At 37.3% G+C, this 23,676-nt stretch overlaps 1 non-coding gene across 1 annotated transcript; it reads right to left on the bottom strand.

Annotated features, from left to right (window-relative positions):
• Nucleotides 1-1,149: 1,149 nt before the first annotated feature.
• LOC117695568 (U6 spliceosomal RNA) lies at nucleotides 1,150-1,254 on the bottom strand. The gene has a single exon (XR_004604626.1). It is a non-coding gene; the product is annotated as a U6 spliceosomal RNA (small nuclear RNA).
• Between the last annotated feature and the right edge of the window lie 22,422 nt (nucleotides 1,255-23,676).

Genomic DNA, 23,676 nt, shown 5'->3' with positions numbered 1-23,676 from the left:
GGGAGGAAAAGGGGGGCAGGATCAGGTATTGGAAGATATAAGAAAGAAGTTCAGAGGGTCAGATAATTGACTAAGAATATGTAGCAGTGGGGGATGGGGAACTAGGTGTAGCCACTAGAAAGTCCTACACTCCATGAAAGTAACAGGCTTCCAGGACCCAACTGTGATGACTTTAGCAGAAATACTCAACAATGGGGTGATCAAACCTATCATGACTATCTCCAGTAGATATTCAAAGCACCCAGTTGAGAGATGGGGCCACACAACCCCCTCAAAATGTTTAACCCAGAATATTTTCTGTCTAAAGGAAAGACAGAGACAAAAAATAGAAAAAAGATTGAATGAAAGGCCATCCAGAGGACCTCTCAGGGTTTCAACTGATATGCAGGCACCAGATCTAGACACTACTGCTGATGCCAAGACGTGTTTACTGACTAGAGCCTGGTATGGCTTTTCCCTGAGAGGTTCTACCAGCATCTGACCAATATAGATGCAGATACTCACAGCCAACCATAGGACTAAGCCCAGGGACCCCAGAATAAGAGTTAGGGGAAAAACTGAGGAGATGAAGGGCATTGCAACCCCATAGGAAGAGCAATATCCACTAACTGAAACTCTCAGAGCTCCCAGAGACTAAACCTCAACCAAAGAGTATACATGGAGGGAACCATGGCTCTAGATACCTATGTAACAGAGGATGGCCTTATCTGAACTCACTATGAAAGGAGGCAGTTGGTCCTGTCAAGTCTTGATTTCTCAGTGTGTGTGTGTGGGGGGGATTCTAGACCCGAGAGGCAGGAGTGGGTGAGTATGTAGAGGATACATAGCAGCAGTGGGAAGGGAGAGGAGGATGTAATGAGGGGTTGTGGAAGGGCAAATGGGGAACGGGGATATCATTTGAAATGTAAATTTATAAAATGATTAATAATAATAATAATAACAATAATAATAATGGTATAAAAAGAAGAACACACTTTTGCAAGTGTCAAAGAATGCAAAAACACAATTCCTTTTACAAAGATCTCACAATGTATATCTGTGTTTTGGTTTCTAATTACTTTATTTTTAAACCTATGTTCATCAAGAATATTATTTTCCTTGTCACTGTTGTATTTTTAACTGGCTTGGTTATTATAATAATAAAGTTGTAAAGAAAAAATATGTTTCAAAAACTTGTATGTCAGCCTTGTTCTGAGGTCATACTAATGTACTGCATTGTTCAAATTTTAGTATGTATGCTGCTTGAGAAAGCATACAATTAAGTTATATCACATAAAGACATGACAAGAACAAATAAGCAAGCAAAGGCATTTTTACTTCTTTTATTTCTTATTGTGATAAAGTACACAAAACAAAAAGAACACATTGTTATAGTCCAATGTAGTTTGCTGTGTTTTCTGTAGCATAGAATGTGATTTTATTCTTTATCTTACTGTTGATTGAGTCTGCTTTTCAATTCTTTCATGATTCACTGTTATAGAGAGCCAATAATCTCTGTTTTGTTTTCACTTTAAAAATATTTATTTTGTTTTATCTCAAAATTTAAAATTTAATAGCTAAGCAATAATCTCAACATTTCAGCACCCCTAATATTTTGTTTTGCACAAACAATATGATTGTCTTTTTTATTTTCTTTTAAAATCACTTTCTGGTGGCTAGGTATTTGTTGGAAAGTAAAGTGCAGGGTATTTTACATGGCTTTGTTCTATTTCATAAATACAATATTTAAAAAAAATAATCAATTGAAAAGAAAGACTATGACACAATTCAAAATCATTTCTTTATAGTAAAGCCATCAGATTATACTAACCAAGCTTCATAATGAATGCAGAAATATTTAGAAAATGATCATAACTTCTGATACTGTGGCACTAACATGGTAATATTTAACAAATGGAATAATTTGTGTTGTGCACAATATTTGTAAATAACCAACCATGTTGCAGTTTCTGTCATTAGAAATAATAAAACATTTATTATTTGGCAACAGAGAGTCTGTGAAGCAAAGGAAAACCTATTCTCTCCCACTGAAAATCATTTGGAAAAATTATAAATTCCAAAACATTCTTGCTCAAGGACTTTTAATGAAATAAAGGGATGTCAGTAAGTATTTAGATAAAGTTCGATAATATTTTGTTGGTGTGCCAAGTGATTTAGCATATGTGAACATTGCACAATTGAGCTATTCCTCAGGGAATAAAGATTTTGATGCCAATCACTGTCAGCTAATATTTATTATACATTCCTGAAATATGTGAAAATATCTTCAATATTTCTACTTCATTATTATTATTATTATTATTATTATTATTATTATTATTATTATTATTATTATTAATTTATTATTATTATATTACTATTATTTTTACAGTCCAGTTGTTATCTTTGTCCTGATCCACCTACTAACAGTTCCTCATCCCATTCTTTCTCCCCTGTCTCCAAGAAGAAGTACTTACCACCCACCCCAACATGTCTCCCCACTCCCTAGGGCCTCAAGTTTTCAGAGGATTAGGTGCCTCTTCTATCACTGAGGCCAGACCAGATAGTCCTCTGCTATATATGTGTTGGGGGCCTTGGACCATCTAGCTTATGCTGCCTGGTTGGTTGCTCAGTGTCTGAGAGATCTCAGGAGTCAAGGTTAATTGTGACTACTGGTCTTCCTATGGGGTTGCCTTCCTCTTCAGCTTTGTCCAGCCTTTCCCTAATTCAACCACAGGGTTTCCTTGCTTCTGTCTATCTATTGAGTGTGAATATCTGCAGTTGACTCTTTCAGCTGCTTGTTGGGCCTTTTGGAGGGCAGCCATGCTAGGCTCCTGTCTGTAAGCACACCACAACACTAATAATAGAATCAGGCTTTAGAGCCTCCCCTTGAGCTGAATCCCAATTGGTGATGGTCACTGGACCTCTGCTCTCACATTCTCTTCATTTTTGTCCCTGCAGTTGTGTTAGCAGAAATAATAGTAACACACAACCTCATGAGGTAGGAGTTAGGTAGACCCTCTAGAATGTAACAAAGACCTTGGAGGTAAGAGACACTGAGTATTCAGAGGGAGAGTCTTTAGATGAAATGCCCAACAGTGGGGAGAGGGAACTTGTACAGTCTACCTCCAGTAGAAAGGCAAAGTATCTAGTGAAGGGATGAGGTTGCCATCCCACAGTCAAAACTCTGACCTAGAAATGAAATGTCCTTGTCTAAAAGAACTTCAGGGAAAAAAATGTTTCTTCTCAAAAATTTTTTCTTAATTTTCTTGTTTGTTTGTTTTTTATAACTTTTGTCTTTCCAGTTACAGCCAAGTTTGAAGGTCTAATAGTCTGCAATAGGCCCATCCTGGCACCAGAAGCAGCCATTTTGATTTGCTTCTTTACTATGATGTCATAAAGCCCCTCATCATCTGTTGACATAGGAGCCACCTTGGGCCCACAGGGCACCAGTCTGCTTATTCACCCCTACCAGGTAACATGTTTCCTAACTCTCTCTTGACTTTCATAGAAGAATAACTTTCCCTTGGTTTGAGAAAATTTTAGTAGGTTTTATTTGGGTTTTGGTATCTCACATTAGTATTATTTAGTAATATGTTACTGTCTGTTATTTGGTATCTATTGATATGAACTCCTTTATATTATCAGAAGAATTGTAGAGGTCATATGTTCACCAGTCTTTTACATATACTCTGCAGTATGCTCTAGCTCACATAAATTATTTTATTATCTTGTTTCTAAACGAACTTTAGGCTCAATTTAAGTAACCCTCTTAATATACATCCTGGCCCAATAATATGTCTCCATCTTTGTTTTGATGTCAATTTGAAGTCAAAATCTCCCTCAAAATGGTGCTGGTATCTTTCATGAAAACAGACTTTTAGTTCTTAGGTAGTAGACTAACATAATATTTCATTGCCTTTTTCAATATTTTAAGGGTTCACTTATTTCTAGATTTATGAAAATGGCAAAGATCCTGTGTGAATACTGATATATTTAAATTCTTATTTCCTTTATATGATGTATTGGTTTGACTTACATGTTCACGTAAGACAGTTTTAAGCTAAACCTAGCTCTGAGAGCTTAATGTTAAGCATAATAGTGCAATTTCCTTTTTTCCCTCTTTTTTTCTTTTTTCTCCTTTCCATCTTCTCCGTCCCTTGTCCTCCTTATCCTTCTCCCCCTCCCCTTATCTTGCTTGATTATGATAGATTCATTTTGTTTAGTCCAAGCCAGCCTGGGACTTATAGCATATCAATATCACTCAGGGTTGCCCTATATTTCAGAAGAACATTCCCAATTCAACCACTCTAGTCTTTATAATCATTCTTCTTCTTTGACCAGGTGCCCTTGTTTCAGGTATCCATTTAGACTGGTACTTCAAGTCTCTGCCAGGCTAGGCACTTCCTCTGCCACTGAGGCCAGAAAAGGTAGCCCACCTAATAGGGCATATCCTACATGTAGGCACCAACTTTTGGGTTAGCCCCTGTTCTAGAGCTGCAAATCTACTACATATATGCCTGGAGAACTAGGGCCAGCCTATGTATGTTATTTGCTTGGTGATTTAAGGGCCTCTATTATCTTCATAAGATTGGAGTTAATATCATTTCCTTGTGTTTCAGTTGTGTTAGGATATCCAGGGATTGCTATATGGCAGTAAGTGTGGTTTGGAGGTATCATGTTGACCTGGTTCCTGTTGACTGTGTACTTTTGAGGGCCTTTTGCCATCTGGGAAATTTTGGTCCCTGGATTTTCTTATTGTACTAGGTATTAGGAGGGGAGTGAACCTTGACGGTCCTGATGTGTCAGGCCTCTGATGGGTATCCTTGGGCTGTGTGGCTCCAGATCTTCAGTTTTGTATGGCTCAGGAACCTCAGATCTGATGAAGGTGGGCAGAGAGGTGGCAGGAGAATGGAAGTTCTCCTGGTTTAACAGGCTCCTCAGAAGAGCTTGACTTGGCCTGCAGGGCTCAGAGAGCAGGAAAGATGGGCATGGGAATGGAAGCTTATGGTTCAGGACTCTGATGGGGTTAGCAGAGATACAGGTCTGATGAAGTTGGATTGAGAGGGGACAAGATAGTGAATATCACTCTGTAATGGCAGGATACTCAGGACAGCTTGGCTTGGGCCAAGAGGGCTCAGAATGCAGAAAAAAAGGGTGGAGGGATAAAAACTTACCTGTATGTTTCAAGAGTCTGATGGAGTTGGAGGAAAGACAGTCGGAGAGTGGAGGTCCACTTGGGATAGCTGGCTGATCAGGGCACTTTGGCTTGGCTGAGAGCAATCAGAAAGCAGGGAAGATGTGTGGAGGCAATGAAGCTTACATGTATGATTCAGGAGTCTGAGGAGAGGTGGCAGGAGGAATGGAGCCCCCCAGTCCTTGGGGTAGTTGTCTGATCAGGGCAGCTTGTCTTAGTCCAGAGGGCTCAGAGAGCTAGTTCTTAAATTTATATTTATGAGTCAAAAGTTTCTTGTTTGAGCCTTGATATTTATGAAGTTTTTACCTGTTCATATGCACTAATTAGACAATGTCTGGTTGGGGAATCAACACAAAATTAGAAACTATATTAAAAGGTCACAGAATTAGGAATTTTGACAACAATTGATCTATAGCATGTATTTCTTTTTTATATATATAATCTTTTTTATTAGATACTTTATTTACACTTCAGATGCCATCCCCTTTCCCCATCCCCCCCACCCCTCTTAGAAAACCCCTATCCCATGCCCCCTTTACCTTTTTGCATTTACACATTTTTTTTAATAATGTTAATCATAAGCGTTATAAGTTTGGAATTGTTCAATCAGAGGTGTAACCCACTGACCAACCTAGATATAACAACTATCTTTGACTGGTGGAGATACATGAATATCTGCCTCCCTGTCTCCCCCCTCTTTCTCTCTTTCATCACCTAGCTTCTCCTATCCTTCTTCTCCTCCTCTTCTTACTCCTTTTCTTGCTCTCAGTACTCCTCCTACCTTAGCTCCTCCTAAACATCACCCTTCCTGTTAAAATGAAACTTTTCTCTCAAAATACAATTAGAGCATAATTATGCCAATTTGTACCAGTGAGGTACAAGATAGTCCTAATACCCAGTCCATCATTTTGTTGACTAACCAGCACCTCTGTCATCTATCCTAACTGAAACATTTAGTTCTGAACCTGGCTTTAGGATGAATGTCAGCTGACTACCATCCACTCAAATCTTTTCTCTTACCGTAAATAGCTATAAGTTTTCAACCCCGTCAGAAATCCAGAATGACTGAGTTAACTATAATTGTGGGAAGCACAAAGCATAGCTTCTAAAACTTAGCCAATTTATAGAGACCTCTGAACACCTGAAAAGCCCCTATACTACCGAACGTTGGAGCATCAAATCTTCAGCCTTCTGGCCCAGAATCATCTGACAGACCTTGGTGATGCAGGATTATTAAGGACTGATTACTCTGTCTAGGCAGATATAATCAGTCGACTATTCTGCATGTGTGTCCTTTTCTGGACAGTAATTTGTCTGTAGATGGAGAGAGGCAATTCTTGCCTAGTGGCTGTTACCACACAACTGGAGTAACTCCAAGGATGCTCAATTTCTTCTTAGAATCCACAACAGGAAGCTGTCAGGAGCAGACAGGTCTCTAATCAATATGAACATTAATATATAAATATTTGTAGTATCAGTTCTATGGACTTCTGATGTTTTGAAAACCAACTATCCATGTAAGGTAACCTGGACTGTTTTCTGTTAACTCCTCTCAGCTATTTCTAAGTAAAATATGGAAAGCACCCTAACAATAAACTCAAAAATATGAACTTGCTATAGTCCCTTAACTCATAGGTTAACCATCCCAAATCAGTTAAAAAAGTTAAAAAAGGGCTGGGTCTAGGCATTGTATTCCTAAATGTGTTATACAGGCACAATGCCCATGAGTGTATCAATATTCATCTCATTTTTATATTAATAAGAGGCTCGTACCAATGAAAACCTTAAATTTGAGATCAAAGTAAATTTTGTACCATTTAAGAATTTATAACTTCATCTTGATAATAAGTATACAGATTTCTACCAGTAGGTTATGGCTATGCAGTAAGTCCTAGCTAATCCCCCCTGTTCCAACAAAACCACTACTTGTCCCTAGAAAGACAGACCATTATTAACCACATTAGTCCCCAAGCTCAGGGAATAGGGGCGCTGACTCTTCTTTAACTTCTTCAAGCTGATTAAGGGCTTTGAGATTTTAGAAGAGGGGTGGGGGGGGGGAGAGTAAGTTGATAAGCCTCTGATGCTGTGTCTTCACTGAATCCAGATGGAATTCCAGGACATCAGAGGTTTGGGCAGGTCTGCTCAGTATGCTTGATGAGTAGATACATCAAGGCTGTGTATTCTGCAATATACAATTCTCAGAACAAGTTTTAGTATCAAGAAAAAAGAAAAAAAAAATTTCCACCCCCAGGGGGCTGACATTTTTTTTTAAAGATGTTGGTTCTGAAGACTTTTTTTTTCCCGCTTCTTAAAATTGGTTGTAGTATTTACGTTTCAGATTTTATCCCCTTAGCCTACTTCCTCCCACCACCCAGAAACCTATCCCATCCCCCTCCTCATGCTTCTATGAGGCAGTGACCACACCTACCCCCCTAACTATCCCCTCCCTACCCTCACATCCCCCCAATGTGTGTTCATTCATTCATTTTTCATTCATTTTTTTTATGGGACCAAGAAACTCCTCTCCCACCTATGTCTGACAGGGCCATCCTCCCCTACATATACCTCTGGAGTTTTGGGTCCCTCCCTATGTTTTCCCAGGCTGGTGGTTTAGACCCTGGGGGGCTCTGGTTGTTTGGTATTGTTGCTTTCCACCTGGGGTCAATAACCCTTTCTGCTCCTTCAGTCCTCTCACTAAGTTCTCCATTGGGAAACCCCTGATCATATCAGTGGTTAATTGTGAACATTGTCCTCTGAGTGTTTTAGTCTTTGGCTGACCTCTAAGGAGACAGCTATATCATGTTCCTCACATTATGCACTTCCAGCCATCCACAATAGTGTTTAGATTAGGTGGCTGTACATGGGGTGAATACCCAGGTGGAAAGGTCTCCTGATGGCCCCTCCTTCAGTTTCTGTTCCATGTTTTCTTTCCCTATTTGCTCCCTTGAGCATTTTTATTTCTCGTTCTAAGTAGAACTGAGGCATCCCCTCTTGGTCTTCCTTCTTCATGAGCTTCATGTGGTCTGTGGGTTGAGTCTTCGCTAATCCAAGCTTTTGGGCTAACATCTGTGGAGATATGTTTGTGTAACTCTCTTCTTTTGGGGTTTTTGGAAGATTACTTTCTTGCTTTTTCTAGGTTGTAGTTTCCCTCCTTGTGTTGGAGTTTTTCACCAATTATTCTTTGAAGTGCTGGATTTGTGTTGAGATACTGTGTAAATTTGGATTTGTCATGGAATATTTTGGTTTCTCCATCAATAATGATTGAGAGTTTTGCTGGGTATAGTAGTCTGGGCTGGCATTTGTGTTCTCTTAGGGTCTGTATGATATCGGTCCAGGATCTTCTGGCTTTTATGGTCTCTGGTGAGAAGTCTGCTGTAATTCTTATAGGTCTGCCTTTATATGTTACTTTGCCTTTTTCCCTTACTGCTTTTAGTATTTTTTCTTTGTTTTGTACATTTGATGTTTTGACTATTATATGGCGGGAAGTATTTCTTTTCTGGTCTAAACTATTTGGAGTTCTGTAAGCTTCTTGTATATTTATGGACATCTCTTTCTTTAGGTTAGGGAAGTTTTCCTCTATAATTTTGTTGAGGATATTTACTGGTCCTTTGAGTTGGGAGTCTTCCCCCTCATCTATACCTATTATCCTTAGGTTTGGCCTTCTCATTGTGTCTTGGATTTCTTGTATATTTTGGATTAGTAGCTTTTTGTATTTTGCATTTTCTTTGACAGTTGTGTCAATGTTTTCCATGGTGTCTTCTGCACATGAGATTCTCTCTTCCATCTCTTGTATTCTGTTGGTGATACTTGTGTCTATGACTCCTGACCGTTTTTTTTTTTTCAGGTTTTCTATCTCCAGGGTATTGTCCCTTTGTGATTTCTTTATTGTTTCTACTTCCATTTTTAGATCCTGCATGGTTCTGTTTAATTCCTTTTCCCGTTTGGTTGCATTTTCTTGCAATTCCTTAAGGGATTTTTGTGTTTCCTCTTTAAGGGTTTCTATCTGTCTACCAGTGCTCTCCTTAAGTTCTTTGAGAGTGTTATTTATGTCTTTCTTAAAGCCCTCTATCATCATCATGAGAAGTGATTTTAATTCTGATTCCTGCTTTTCTGGTGTGATGGGGTGTTCAGGGCTTGCTCTGATGGGGGAGCTGGGTTCTGATGATGCCATGTAACTTTGGTTTCTGTTGCTTACATTCTTGCTCTTGCCTTTTGCCATCTGGTTAACTCTTGTGCTGCCTGTACTTGCTGTCTCTGACTGAAGCCTGTCTTTCTAGTTATTTAGCTTGTGTCTGATCTCCTAGGGGTCCAGATGTCTCTGTGATCTTTTCCAGCTGCACTGATTATAGTGGTACCTCTAGGATGCCTCAGGATATGGTGCCTCCAAGGTAGTAGTCCAGCTAGGTGTCTGCTGTTCTGGGTGCAGTGTCTCCTCTAGAATATCTCAGGATACGTTGTCTGAAGCTCTGAGTTCATTTGTTCCTCTGTGGATCTGGATTGAGTGGACCTTCCAGTATGTCTCAGGTGGAATCCGGGGTCCACACAACAGCAGACCTGGCAGAGGTCTGATCTAGGCCTCAGATCTGAGAACTAGTTTCTAAGACACTGTCCAAATTAGAGCGCCTGGGATCCCCACTTCCTCTGGGTTCTTTGAGTTTGGGGACAGAGCTGCCACCCAAGATCTGCTCAGTGCTCTGGCCCAGACCGGAAGGAACCAGTGTTCCAGGCCGGGAGTGACTTCCTGGGTCCTTTTGGTTCCCAGTTACTCCCTGTTTAGGGCAGGCCCTGCTGTCTGCTTACCTAAGATACTGCCTGAGTTAGAGCACCTGGGATCGCTGCTTCCTCTGGGTTCTTCGAGGTTGGGGGCAGAGCTGCCACCCAAGATCTGCTCAGTGCTCTGGCCCAGACAGGAAGGAACGAGTGTTCCAGGCCAGGAGTGACTTCCTGGGTCCTTTTGGTTCCCAGTTACTCCCTGTTTAGGGCGGGCCCTGCTGTCTGCTTACCTAAGATACTGCCTGAGTTCGAGCACCTGGGATCCCTGCTTCCTCTGGGTTCTTCGAGGTTGAGGGCAGAGCTGCCACCCAAGATCTGCTCAGTGCTCTGGCCCAGACCTGAAGGCTAGCATGTATTTCTAAAAAGTAAATATTATGCCTATTTTTCTGGATATCCATGAGGCATTAATGTTTATAAAGAGTTCTGCAATTTCCATAAGTGGTTTTAGTTCATTATCACGTAAATGTTAACATGATTAATAGCACTATTGAAGCACATTACAAACATATGAGCCTTACCTTAAAGGTAAAGTGTTGTCATACACACTGCACGCTATACAAATTCATACAAAGAAAACAAAAAATTCACACCAGACAAAAATTCTTATTAAATAATAATGAGCAAATGACAAAGGCAACCATGTAAAATTGTCTAATGTCAAACCAGATATATAGCAGCAACAACAGCAATAGAACAACTGGAAGCAGTGTCTGGTCAGAGGGCAATTAAAAAGACCAGAGATACTAGCTGCGTTTGTGTTGATGTCAGAAACATTTTAATGGTCAACACTATTTGTAGGATTTAAATCAATGCAATCTCTACCTTAAACATAAGAATGACAATTTTGATCAGTTCTTAGTAGAATTACTTTTTCCCCACTTTTAACATCATTTAATCAAGATGCTATTTTTTTATTTTGTCATTTCTCTGTCCAAACTTCTCTTATTTATTTGCACATTTATGGCCTATATTTCTTTACTACTATGCATAGATTTAGAAATAAAGCCTGCTGAGTCCCTTTAGTGTGTATGTGTGTGTGTGTGTGTGTGTGTGTGTGTGTGTGTATCTATATACACACACACACACACATATATTCAAGACTGACCCTTGAGAAGAATAATTCCAACTCTTGGTATTCAATATTTTCTTCTAGTTCTTTGTCTAAGGTATGATCTTATGAGAATTACCTCATCCATGTAAAAATTTCTTATTAACATTGTTTATTGGTGTGGATCAGCAGCTATATTGTTGTAGTGCTGTGGATTCAGCTTCTCAGTTATTTCTAGAATACACAATCTCACTGCAGAATCTCTGGTCCTCCTCCTCTTACAATATTTTCTCCTCTCTTGTGCAATATTTTCTGACGAGAAGTTTCATTGTAGAGTAACCCATAGGCAACTGCTTTTGACAAGTTGTATTTTTTCTGTAGAGATCTATATCTCATGCAAAGGAAACTGCTTTGATGAGGGGTGAGAGCAATAGTTATTTTTGAGGGTAAGAATAAGCATTCAGAATGCAGATAGGAATTATGCCTGTCTAGTAAAATGGCTATTGTATGTATTCCTCTAAGGTTCAAGACAACATTAGTCATAGGTTGCATAGATTTTTAGTACAAGGCATGACTCATCTCCTGGTGAGGGTACCTTAATCTCAATTTTGAATCTATTACCCACTGCAACGTTATGAGTGCCACTATTACTGGTCATTGCTATAAATCATAGGCATCAAAGCTCAGGAAGTCTCTTGATTAATTGTCTCTTCCAGTATCTTGCATACCATTTTTTGTACTATGAAAGCAGGTAACCCAGGAGAAGGCTTCTGGGTCTGATAAATATTTAATACCCTGAGGCCTATATAAAAAGTACATGGTATCTTCAGCAACAGAGAAATATATTAACTATCCAGGAAGCAAAACAGGGCAATGGGAATCATATATATACATATATATATATATATATATATATATATATATATATATATATACATACATATACATACATATATATACATATACATATACATATACATATACATATACATATACATATACATATACATATATATATATTGGATTTCCCTAACCAACAAGTCAAAAAGAAGTTTTTACTGCTTACTGCTGGGATTATTTTTTTAGATGACCTATAGATATGGAGTATAACATTATTAGGCCATGCATGATAACTTCATTTGGTGTGTGTATGTTTGTGTGTGAAGGGTATATGTTTGTGTGTGTTTGTGTGTGTGTGTGTGCATATAAATGAGAAAAATTTTAGGTGAATATAAAATAAATATGACTAGGGTTTTTAAAAATATCTTTAGTACTAGTTTTCCCTCCTTCCTTTCTCTACCTCTTTATTGACATCTCTCCCTATCTCTAAAGATAGGCCAGGGTTTCCCTGATCCATAGAAATTGAGACAGACATGCTTCCTTCATTTCTAATCTCCTCTTTTCAGCATAAGCACTGATCAATGTCAATAATCTGGAAGTTTTTTGCTCTGTTTAATCAAAAGGCTGATTGCTTTAACAAAATCAGAGGGACGCTGTGAGAGCGTATTTTATCCTGGGATAGGGCTGACCATGAATAACAAGGTAAATATAACAGCTATCCTTTAAGCCATTAACCATATTTAGTTTCAGCATCCAAACATTGTTGATGATCACTAAGGATAGTTTTCCTCGTTCTGAAGATGAAGTCATAGATTTTAGTTATAACTTTCATTAAGCATTCAAATCATAAAAGGAAACAAACAGAATATTAAATAACTTCAATTCATTAAAATTTGGTTTCTTATGTATTTAAAAATTCTAACAAACTTATGAAAAAACATGTTTCTCAATACAACATAAAATATTAGTTATGTAAATGAGTTTCTATAAATGCTGCCAAGTGTAAATAAACATCTTAGGGGAAATAACACTGTTTAAAATAGAGGAATATATTATAGTATTATACTTATACTTCTCATAAAATCTGGGCTGGCCTGGATTTGCTATTTATCTGAGGTGATCTTGAGCTCCTGACCCTCTTTCCACTCTACAAAACTTGAGTTACAGCTGTGGAACCCATTTCTATTCTGTTCACTAATGAAGATTAAACCCAGGGTACCCTGCATCTTAGGCAAATGTTCACTACCAACTGAACTACATTCTCCTGCATATAAAAGATGGGTGTCATATTCTCTAAAACCTAATTATCATACTTGTACTATCTTTATGTTTTATTTCTCACAAACTTTATGTGTCATCTTGAGATTAGAATAAATTCTCTGGGTTTCGTTCTCACTTTTGTTTTATTTTTTCGAAAGCATAGTCTATTTTAGAGAAATATTGATTTTGTATTATAAAATTTCTTACTTTTTCAAACTATATTCACCTTTTAAAACTTTCATTTATTATAAAATACATTATTCTCTCATACAACATATTTTAACTGCAGGCTTACCTCTCCCCCAAAATCCACAATTCCTAATTTCCTTTCAGAAAAAAACAGGTCTCCCAGAGACAACAGTTGAACACATTATAACAAGATGCAGTAAGACTAGGCATAACCTTCATATTTAGGCTGGACAAGGTAACTCAGTATGAAGAAGATGGTCATAAGAGCAAACAAAGGAGTCAGAGATATACCCATTCCCACTATTAAGAGCCTCAAAAATCCCAGACTAAATTTTTAAATGTTTGTATAATAGGTACTTATACTTTGTTTTTATATTTTTCTACAGATTACTATGTACTGTCTACCTCAATTCTTTTCCTAATGAAATAGAGCAAAATGAGATTCATAAATGTATTATAGTGGTTTAACATAAGTAATATTTATAACAAACTAACACTGGTAGATTCTTGATTTTGGATAGACTTAAATATTGTTACTTGGTTTTATTGGAATTAGAATTTTTCCCACAATACATATTCTTTCCCTGTTCTGTGATTCTCCCAGAATCTGTCCAATTCTTCTCCCACCCAAGTTTATACACTGTTTTTCACTCTCATTAGAATATGAATGGAAATATAAATCATAACAGTAATAATAATAATAATATGAAATAAAATACAAACAATTGTGAATATGACAAAAAACAAAACAACAGAAAAAGAGAGTCAAAAAAGTGAGAAAACATATATATGTTCTATAAAATATGTCTTCACCCCAGAGAATATGCATAAATATAAAACTGGAAATCATTAATACATAAGGGAAAGATTTTGTCTTAGTTATAGTTTAATCATAATTTGTAAGGGAAAAATCTTGTCTTAGCTATGTTTTCTATTGCTGTGACAAAACACCATGATCTTTAGAAGGATTTTGGGGAGGAAAGGGATTATTTGACTTATATTTCATTATCACTTCATCATCAAAGGTGGTAAGGACAGTCACAAACTAGGGCAGTAACTGATATGCAGGAGCTGATACATAGAAAATGGGTGATGCTGCTTCCCAGCTTGCTCTCAATGACTTGTGGAGCCTGTTTTCTTATAGAACCATGGATGGTATCAACAAAAATAGCCTGGGCCATTCCCTCATTGATCACTAATTAAGAAAATGCCTTTCAGCTAAATGGAGGCATTTTCTCAATTGAAGTTACTTCCTTTCAAATAACTCCAGCTTGTGTCAAGTTGACTTTACATCATCAAAAACAGATCTGTAAGGAAAACAAATAAAAGTCCAGAAAAAGCATTGTGAGAATAAAAAAAAAAAAAATCTCCAAAATTACTACTGATTTTATTTCATGTTGGACATCTACTACTTGGCAGGGGATTTGGCCTGAAGAGTGGTTTGCATACTCATTGAGAATCTCTGGGACCACACTCATTTTCCTTTTGGAACAGTTGTCATTTGGAGATTTCTTTTCTAGATGGGGGTGTGTTTTGTGCCTATTTCCCCTATCAGCACTGGATCCCCATATGGCTTTTACCTTTGTTGGCTTTGTGCATGGTGCCACAGTGGCTGAGTTCATACATATGTAAGCCCTATTGTCTCTAGAAGGCCTTGTTTCTTTAGTGTCATCTATCCTTGATGGCTTCTGCTTAACTTAGATTTCTTTAAACACTTAGGGGAAGTGTTTGGTGAAGAAATCTCCTTTAGGACTTAATGTTTCAGATCTCTTCTCTTTCTCCACATATTTTCTAGTTCTGTGTTTGCATATTTGTTTCAGTCTATTGTAGGAAGATGTGTCTCTAATTATTACTGAACAAGATACTGATCTATAAGTATAGTAGAATGTCATTAGAAATTATTTTTCTTGCTTTATTCCTTTAGTAGTACATCATATTTGGTTTTCTTATAGGTTCATAGAAAATATTGTTCCAGGTTCCTGGTTACTGAGCAGTCTCAAGGATGGATTTTATCTCATATAATGGGTCTTAAAACTTATCAGACATTGGCTGGTTACACCATAAGCTTTGTGAAATTATTGTACTATTATAACTTACAGGCAAGTTATCATTGGAAATGGAAATATTTGTAATTCTTTTGGTGTTTACCTGCCTCCTCCAGACACCTTCCACTATGGTGAACACTCATCATAGGAGTGAAAGCCCTAGGTTGACACCAACTTGACTTCTCCATGAAGAATCAGTTATCTAGGTGTTGTCTTCTGACTTACTGGCAGTTTTCAGAGAGCAACCAATAGCCTTGACAATGGTCTGTGTTATTTGGGGATTTCAGTGAGTCTTCTTTGGCCAATAACTCATTTAGATGTAACCCAGTCCCAGGACTGAGGGTTTTATTTGATGGCAAGAAATTTGCAGTTGGGCCTTTATATCTCCCATTATTTGGTGATTCAATATTGCTCTATTTTCACATATGTTTATATTTTTAAGAGGCCTCTATTTTATTAGATTTCCATATGATCTTTCAAAAGGCCCTTCCTGTCAGCAGTACCTTTCCATATTTTCTCCCTATATCTTCTTTCATCCTCCTTTCCATTTGATCCTCCCTTGTAGTCCCCCCTCACAAATAACTATATGTTCTACTTCTCCATCATAGGGAGCTCTTTACTTGCTTTCTAGTCTTGTAGGCTTATCCTAACCTCTGTGGTTATACTGATTATATCCCAACTGTCTAGCACTTAAATCCTTATATCCACATATATGTGAATACAGGTCATATTTGTCTTTTGTGTTCTGGGATACCTCAATCAAAATGAAAGATTTTACCTAAGACACAATGCATAGACACATGTGGGTGCTTTGGTTTTATTTTAGAAGGAGTAGCAAAATACTCAACCAGAGCTCCCAGGGGCCAAACCTCCAGCCTGAGAACTGAAAGGGAGGGAATCATGGCTCCACTTGTATAGGTAACTGAGGATGGCCTCCTTAAGCAACAATGAAAGTGGAGGGCCATGGTCCCCAAAAGTTTGGATCCCTAGTGTTGGGGAATGTGAGAGCAGGGAGGTGGGATTGGTAGAATGATGGGAGCATTCCCTCATAAAATTTGGAAGAGGGGGTATGAGATAAAGGATTTTGGGGGGAGAAAGGAACAGGAGATAACAGAAAGGTAAATATGTAAAATATCCCATAAAAAATAACAGGTAATGGGTCTGGCAAAAAAAAAAAAGAAAGAAAAAGAAAAGATAGTTTACTTACTTCAAACGATATTCAAAAGTTTCCAGGAGATGCTTATTGGCTAAGATCTTATTTTAAGCTCTTCACAAAAGAAATTATGTCTCTGTTTAATATTCTTAAGAGAGATGCAAATCTTAATTTCCCTCAACAATTGATAAAAGAGGAGTAATTTTACAAAAAGTAGAAGAAGCTCTCACTAATTGATATATTATATAGATTGATTAACTGTTGGCTGTTTTATAACAGTCCTTTGATAAAAGAGATTATTTAAAAAGAACTAAATTTCTTTAAATAGTGACTTTATGACTCTCTGAGGGTGGAAGGATCATGCCTTGCTTACTCTTAACTTTGTAAACCTGAAAGCTCATGGCAAATCTGCTACTGATTGCCTCTGGCATTGCTGAGACCAATAAAAACTGTGCCACAATTATGTGGAAGGACCCTCTTACCCATAAATGGAATGGCCAGGATATATGGGGCAGAGGATTGATATGACTGTTTGATACCATTGAAGGCACAACTAAATGGCCAACAAAAAGATTGATGAATTAAATAGATACCTCCACAAACCAGGCCCATTATAAATAAGATGAATAACAATTGACATCCAGGGAAGAGATATTTCCCTGAGAATTCCTTTCTTCTTGGTCTTCCAGGTAAAAATTAATCACTAGTGATATCTGCTATTAGGAGTTCTAATCCTGATGCTGGCCTCCGATCTTATACTATTCAGACATCCGATGGGCCTTTGAAAAGGACATCAAACAGCTTTAGATTGACAACAGTAATCTGAAGAAATCACTTGTTTTGCTGTCTGATGTGATCCCCCCAAATTGCAAAAGACTTTATTGGACCTGTTTTTCTCTTTTACAATAGAAAAGACTGTGTACAGCCCTTAAAGAAGAATACTGCTTTTACATAGACAAAACAGGGATTGTTAATGAGAGCATGAAAATGTCAGAGAAGGTCTTGAGAAAAGACAGAGACAGAAAGAGAAAAAGAGAGCTTGTACAAGAATTGGTCTTTTTTGGGGGGAGTATTATATATACATTTCAGATTTTATCCCCTTACCCCACCTTCCCCCACCACCCAGAAACCTCCTATCCCTTCCCTCCTCCACATGCTTCTATGAGCCTGTGCCCCCACCTACCCCATCTCCACTCCCACCTCCCCACCCTCACATTCCCCCCACTCCATGTTCATCCTTCATGGGACCAAGAATCTCCTCTCCCACCTATGCCAGACAAGGCCATTCTCCTTTACATATACAGCTGGAGTCATGGGTCCCTTTCTATGTGCTCCCAGACTGCTGGATTAGACCCCGGGGAGCTCTGCTTGGTTGTTATTGTTGCTCTCCTCATGGGGTCACAAACCCTTTCTGCTCCTTCAGTCTTCTCTCTAACTTCTCCCTTGGGAAACCCTTGATCAGATCAGTGATTAGCTGTGAGCATCGTCCTCTGAATGTGTCAGTCTCTGGCAGACCTCTAAGTAGACAGCTACATCATATTCCTGACCGCATGCATTTCCAGCCATCCACATCAGTGTCTAGCTTAGGTACATGGAAGGGATACCTAGATGGAATAGTCTCCAGATGGCCCCTCCTTCAGTTTCTGTCCCATGTTTTATTTCCATATTTGCTCCCTTGATAATTTTTTTTGTTACTCCTTCTAAGTAGGACTTAGGCATCCCCACTTGGTCTTCCTTCTTTATGAGCTTCATGTGGTCTGTGAGTTGAGTCTTTGCTATTCCAAGCTTTGAGCTAACATCTGCTTATCAGTGAGTAAATACCATGTGTGTTCTTTTGTGATTGGGTTAACTCGTTCAGGATGATAATTTCTAGGTCCATCCATTTACTTAAGAATTTCTTGACTTCATTACTTTTAATAGCTGAGTAATATTTCATTGTGTAAATGTACCACATTTTTTGTATCCATTCTTCTGTTGAGGGACCTCTGGGTACTTTCCAGCCTCTGGCTATTATAAATAAGGTTGCTATGAACATAGTGGAGCATATGTCCTTGTTATATGTTGGAGCCTCTTCTGGGTATATGCCCAGGAGTGGTATAGCTGGCTCCTCAGGTAATGCTATGTCCAGTTTTCTGAGGAACTGCCAGACTAATTTCCAGAGTGATTGTACCAGCTTACAATGGAGGAGTGTTCCTCTTTCTCCACATTCTTGCCAGCATCTACTATCACCTGAATTTTTGATCTTAGCCATTCTGACTGGTGTGAGGTTGTATCTCTTGTTTGTTTTGATTTGCATTTCCCTGATGACTAAGGACGTTGAACATTTCTTAAGGTGCTTCTCGGCCATTTGAGTTTCCTCCATTGAGAATTCTTTGTTTAGCTCTGTATCCCATTTTTTAATAGGGTTATATGGTTGTCTAGAGTATAGTTTCTTGAGTTATTTGTATATATTGGATATTAGCCCTCTATCAGATGTAGGAATGGTAAAGATCTTTTCCCAATCTGTTGGTTGCCATTTTATCTTATTGACAATATTCTTTGCCTTACAGAAGCTTTGCAATTTTATGAGGTCCTATTTGTCAATTTTTGGTCATAGAGCATAAGCCATTGGAGTTCTGTTCAGGAACTTTTCCCCTGTGCCTAGGTAGTTGAGTGTCTTTTCCACCTTCTCTTCTATTAGTTTCTGTGTATCTGGTTTTATGTGAAGGTTTTATGCTTTATGGGTCTACTTGATTGGCATTTTTTTCTCCATCTTTATAACTTGAGGTGTTGTCTCTCCTAGATGTTAAAGTATTTTTCTTCAATGTTGCCAAATGATGGATGCTGTTTTTGAAACCAGTCTATTACTCAGTGATTTTCTATTAGGGAATTGATACCATTGATGTTGAGAATTATCAGTGAGAAATGTTTGTTGATTTCTTTTATTTTGTTGAATTGATGCACTTTTTTATTATTATTTATTTACTAGTCTGGGATTATTTATTGCACGTGTCCTCTTACATGTGTTTAAACTTTTTTGGTTGACTTCTTTTCTGCTAATGCCTTGTTTAAAAAATCTCTATTTTATAAGAGTGGAAGAAAGTCTTCAGCATTTTATTAAACTCTAACCATGTGATGAGGCTGTCATAATTTTTTTTGAAAAATCATTATTATGCAAATGTTAATTATGATTGTCAATTTTTCATTTAAAAATAAATCACAGCTGAATTTTAAACAAAAATGAAGTCCTTACAGATAGATACTGCTTAAATTTAGTTGTATTATCGAATGTTTTTATTTCTCAATCTAGAGTGATTGAAATTTTTATAAGGTATGGTAGTCTAAGACATTATCTGTTGTTTCTTAGAATTACAGCATGTATTTGAAACCCCTTTTCTGGCATTTAGAGTCTCCACTGAAAAGGCAGTTTTTAATCTAATGGGTCTTCCTTTACATTTTACTTGTTATTTTCCCCTAGAAGCTTATAGTATTCTTTCTTTGTTCTCTATGTTTAGAGTTTTGATTATTGGGTGTGAAGGACACTTTTTTTTCTTGTAACATCTATTTGGTATTGTGTTTACTTCTTATTTCTCTGTAGGCTCCATTTAATTAGGAAAATTTTATTCTATGATTTTGTTGAAAATATTTTCTGTTCTATTGAGCTGGATCTCTTCTCCTTTTACTATTCCAATTATTTATAGATTTAGGATTTACATAGTGTCCCACTTCTCCTGAATGTTTGTGCCTGAATGATTTTAGATTTAACATTTTTTCGTTGAAATATCCATTTTTTTTCTATCTTGGTTTTAATGCCCAAGATTCATTTTTTCATTTTTTTTGTATTGTTTGGGTGGCTTTTCTGTTAGGCTTTTTTTTTTTTACCATCGTGAATTTTTAATTTCCAATTTTACTACACTTTTTTTGTGTTAGTTATCCTGTTTATAGTAATCTAATTTTTGACACGTGACCAGTTTCCTCTCCTTAGTTTCATACATCCATCTTCCTCCACATAATGGTGGCAAATCTTCATGTGCTTGAATCGTTCCCACAGCCTTTCCCTTTACTAGATGTTCAACCTTACTATCCAGACTTTTCCTATAGGTCATAGACTTTTTATTACTAAATCAGAAGTTAGCTTACAAAGGCAAGGAAGCATAGAAATACATCTTCACCACAATGTAAAGAAGCACCACTTCAACATCTTTTGTTACAATAAAAGGCTTTTTCTCTAGTATCAATAAAGTATACACAATAAAAACAATTATGAAAACTATCAGTTAATAATTACATTCACAATGTCTAGAACATATGTATTTGGCAACTTTGGAGAAAGTATTCTATTATCTATCCTATCTTTGTGAATTCAAAGTTCAATACTTTATTCACTTTTTATCTAACATAATTTGAATTTATCAACCTAAAATATATTTTTAGTCTTTAAATTATTTTCTTAAATCCTAAAACAACTAAAGCTTAATTGTGAGACTATAACTATATTGGTCTTGAATTTGTCTTTTACAATAGAAAAGACTGTGTACAGCTGTAGACTGTGTAAAGCCCTTAAAAAAGAATGCTGCATAGACAAAACAGGGATGATTAAAGAGAGCATAAAAAAGGCCAGAGAAGGTCTTGAGAAAAGACAGAGACAGAAAGAGAAAAAGGAGAGCTTGTACAAGAACTGGTCTTCAACCCCTCCATGATTGTTAACCCTACTTCCTTCCATCTTGGGATCATTAATTAGGCTATTTTGCTTATTTCCTTTGGTTCCTGGGCCTTAAATAGGCTGACTACTTTGTGAAACAACAGATAGATAATCTGATAGCAAAATCTATTCAGATACATTATTATATGTTAGCTATGGAGGACCATGAGACTCTAGATGAGGATGTTAGTCTATCCAGGGTGCTCCAAGTCCCATCTCCACCCAACCTAAAAGAGGGGACTTCAGCCCCTAGATCAAGCAGAGAGGGGCCACCCAGAACCCCCTCTGTCTGGCGATCTGAATTCTTGCTTAGGCTGTGAGGCTAAGCACTGCAAGGGAATATAAATAAAAGTTAAAAATATGTTTCTGGGTTCCCTGAGGGATAAGCTTGACTGTATAGGGGTTGATGTCAAAAATATCCCCTCTCCAGGAAAAAGACATTGGGACGGGTATGGCCCTCATGCCTCACTGGACAACAACCGGAGGACTGGAACAATTAAAAGGTCCCCTTTAATTACTGGAGGTCAGGCCTCTATCCCGGCCTTGGCAAGATTAGAATTGCCACAGACCTTCTATTCTTGGAGAAGAGAGGAGATGTCAGGGGCAGCCCTGCTTATACACTGAAGGCCTAAAATCAGCCATAAGCCTAAAATCAGCACTAAGCTTAACATACATGCCTGCTAACACCAAGTCTTGGGTCTCTATGGAAAAACATTGAAACTGATGTCTATAAACTATTGTAACAGGTAGCTTTTGTGGAAATCAACCAGCCTGAGTAGTCATAGACCTTGTAAATAGGCAGCCTTGGCAGATAGTACCAAATTAGATAAGGACAAGTGAATCATAGGTAGAGTCATAGTGACCTGACCTCTGAATCTTCACCCAGCTGATACCCTGTTCTGAAAGATATCTGTACTCCACCTGAACACCTATGCTCCTGTGTCATCCCTTCCCCACATCCTGCGTTTTCATGTTTATAACCCCTGTGGTAAAAAGTAAAAATTATGATTTGATAATAAAAAAAAAGAAATAACACACAGTGTCCCCCTGGCTCTGCTGACTTAGCTTCTGACAATCCATTTTCTTTTTCTCAAAATACTTGAATTATAAAATGTTATTGTGGTTTTGGTTAGTATGCTGGGGAAAATAAATATTCACCCATGGTTTCTACATGTTTTTTGAAAATCATCTTTGGCCTTCTGGGCCATAATATCTGAAGAACTCTTCTGTAAGGCCAGAATATTAATGAACTTACTTACCATGTCTTGCCAAAGCTTGAAAGTTGAATTCCTTTGTGTCCTTCCTGTCCATAGCTTGGACAGTATTCTGTCAGCAATTGAAGCAAGGGCATATTTTTGTCCAGTGGCTAGCTTTGTCATATTTGAAGCAAACTCTTTATGGAGGTTCTTCAATGCCCATAATCTTTGAAGTAGTGTTAGTGTGCTGACAGGAACATTCATGTCTCATTTTCATGAAAAGCCTTATGTTAATAAAACATCTTCAAATGTCATATTCTGTAGATGTCTGAAGCTTTTGAAGACCACCTATCTGTATTATGTCTAAAGGAAATCATTGCTTGTTTATAGCTATTTACTATTTGCTTAACTTTGAATTCATCTACAGGAGGCTAAATAAAACTTATTTCTGTAATTAATTAAACTCTTACCTAATATGACTACAAGTTTAATTGACTGACTACTAACTTGTCTTTCTTAACTATCCTAAGTAGTTTGTAATAGCAGCTTTCAAGAACTGGAAGTTAGCATGACATTTTTTAATTAATTGTGCAGGTACAATACCTAAACTAGAGTCAAAAGATATATAAAGTACATTATAGCAAACTAACCTTAAATTTGTGTACAAAATCCATACCAAATGTAGAAAATTTGGCTTGCTAATGCTTTTTAGTCTAAAAGTAGATTCAACAGTCTACCCATTTTCCTTTGATTCCCATTTTTCTTTTCATTCCTTCTCCCATATTTTCCCCTAATGTTAGATTAGAGAGAAAGAACAACAGAGGAAAAAAAAAGAGAGAGAAAGAAATCCTTTAATCTAATCTCTATTCCAGTTTACTCCCTGACCAAGACTAAAGCTAATTTGTGGCCAACATCCTTTAAATAATCGTTTTGAGCAGATTAAAGACAATCCTTTATTTTTTCTAGCTGTATTACTATGGTACTGTCTTAGTATACAAATGTAAATTACACTTGGAAGATCAGACTTCATTGACTGAAAGCTATACAACCAAGCAGTCTTCTAATGATTGTGATTTTAAGATATGACAATTATTTCATGGGAACACTGCATTTAATTGGAAAGTGATTTTTAGTTTAAAAATGGAATATTTATTCTTTTGTTTTTGTTTTATTTTCAGCTATGCAGACCATTTCATGGCAGATGAATTGATTCCATCAAGCTGTCATCTTAGTTTGTTCTGATGGCCAGTAATGTAAGTTTGTCCTTTTCAGAAAATTTGTGCAGATACCATGAACCAGTCTAAGAGAAAATGTA

Source organism: Arvicanthis niloticus, chromosome X, assembly GCF_011762505.2.
Source record: "Arvicanthis niloticus isolate mArvNil1 chromosome X, mArvNil1.pat.X, whole genome shotgun sequence".
Classification (NCBI taxonomy): Eukaryota; Metazoa; Chordata; class Mammalia; order Rodentia; family Muridae; genus Arvicanthis; species Arvicanthis niloticus.
Note: the sequence above shows the minus strand (reverse complement) of the source record. Positions and strands in the feature narration are given on the sequence as shown.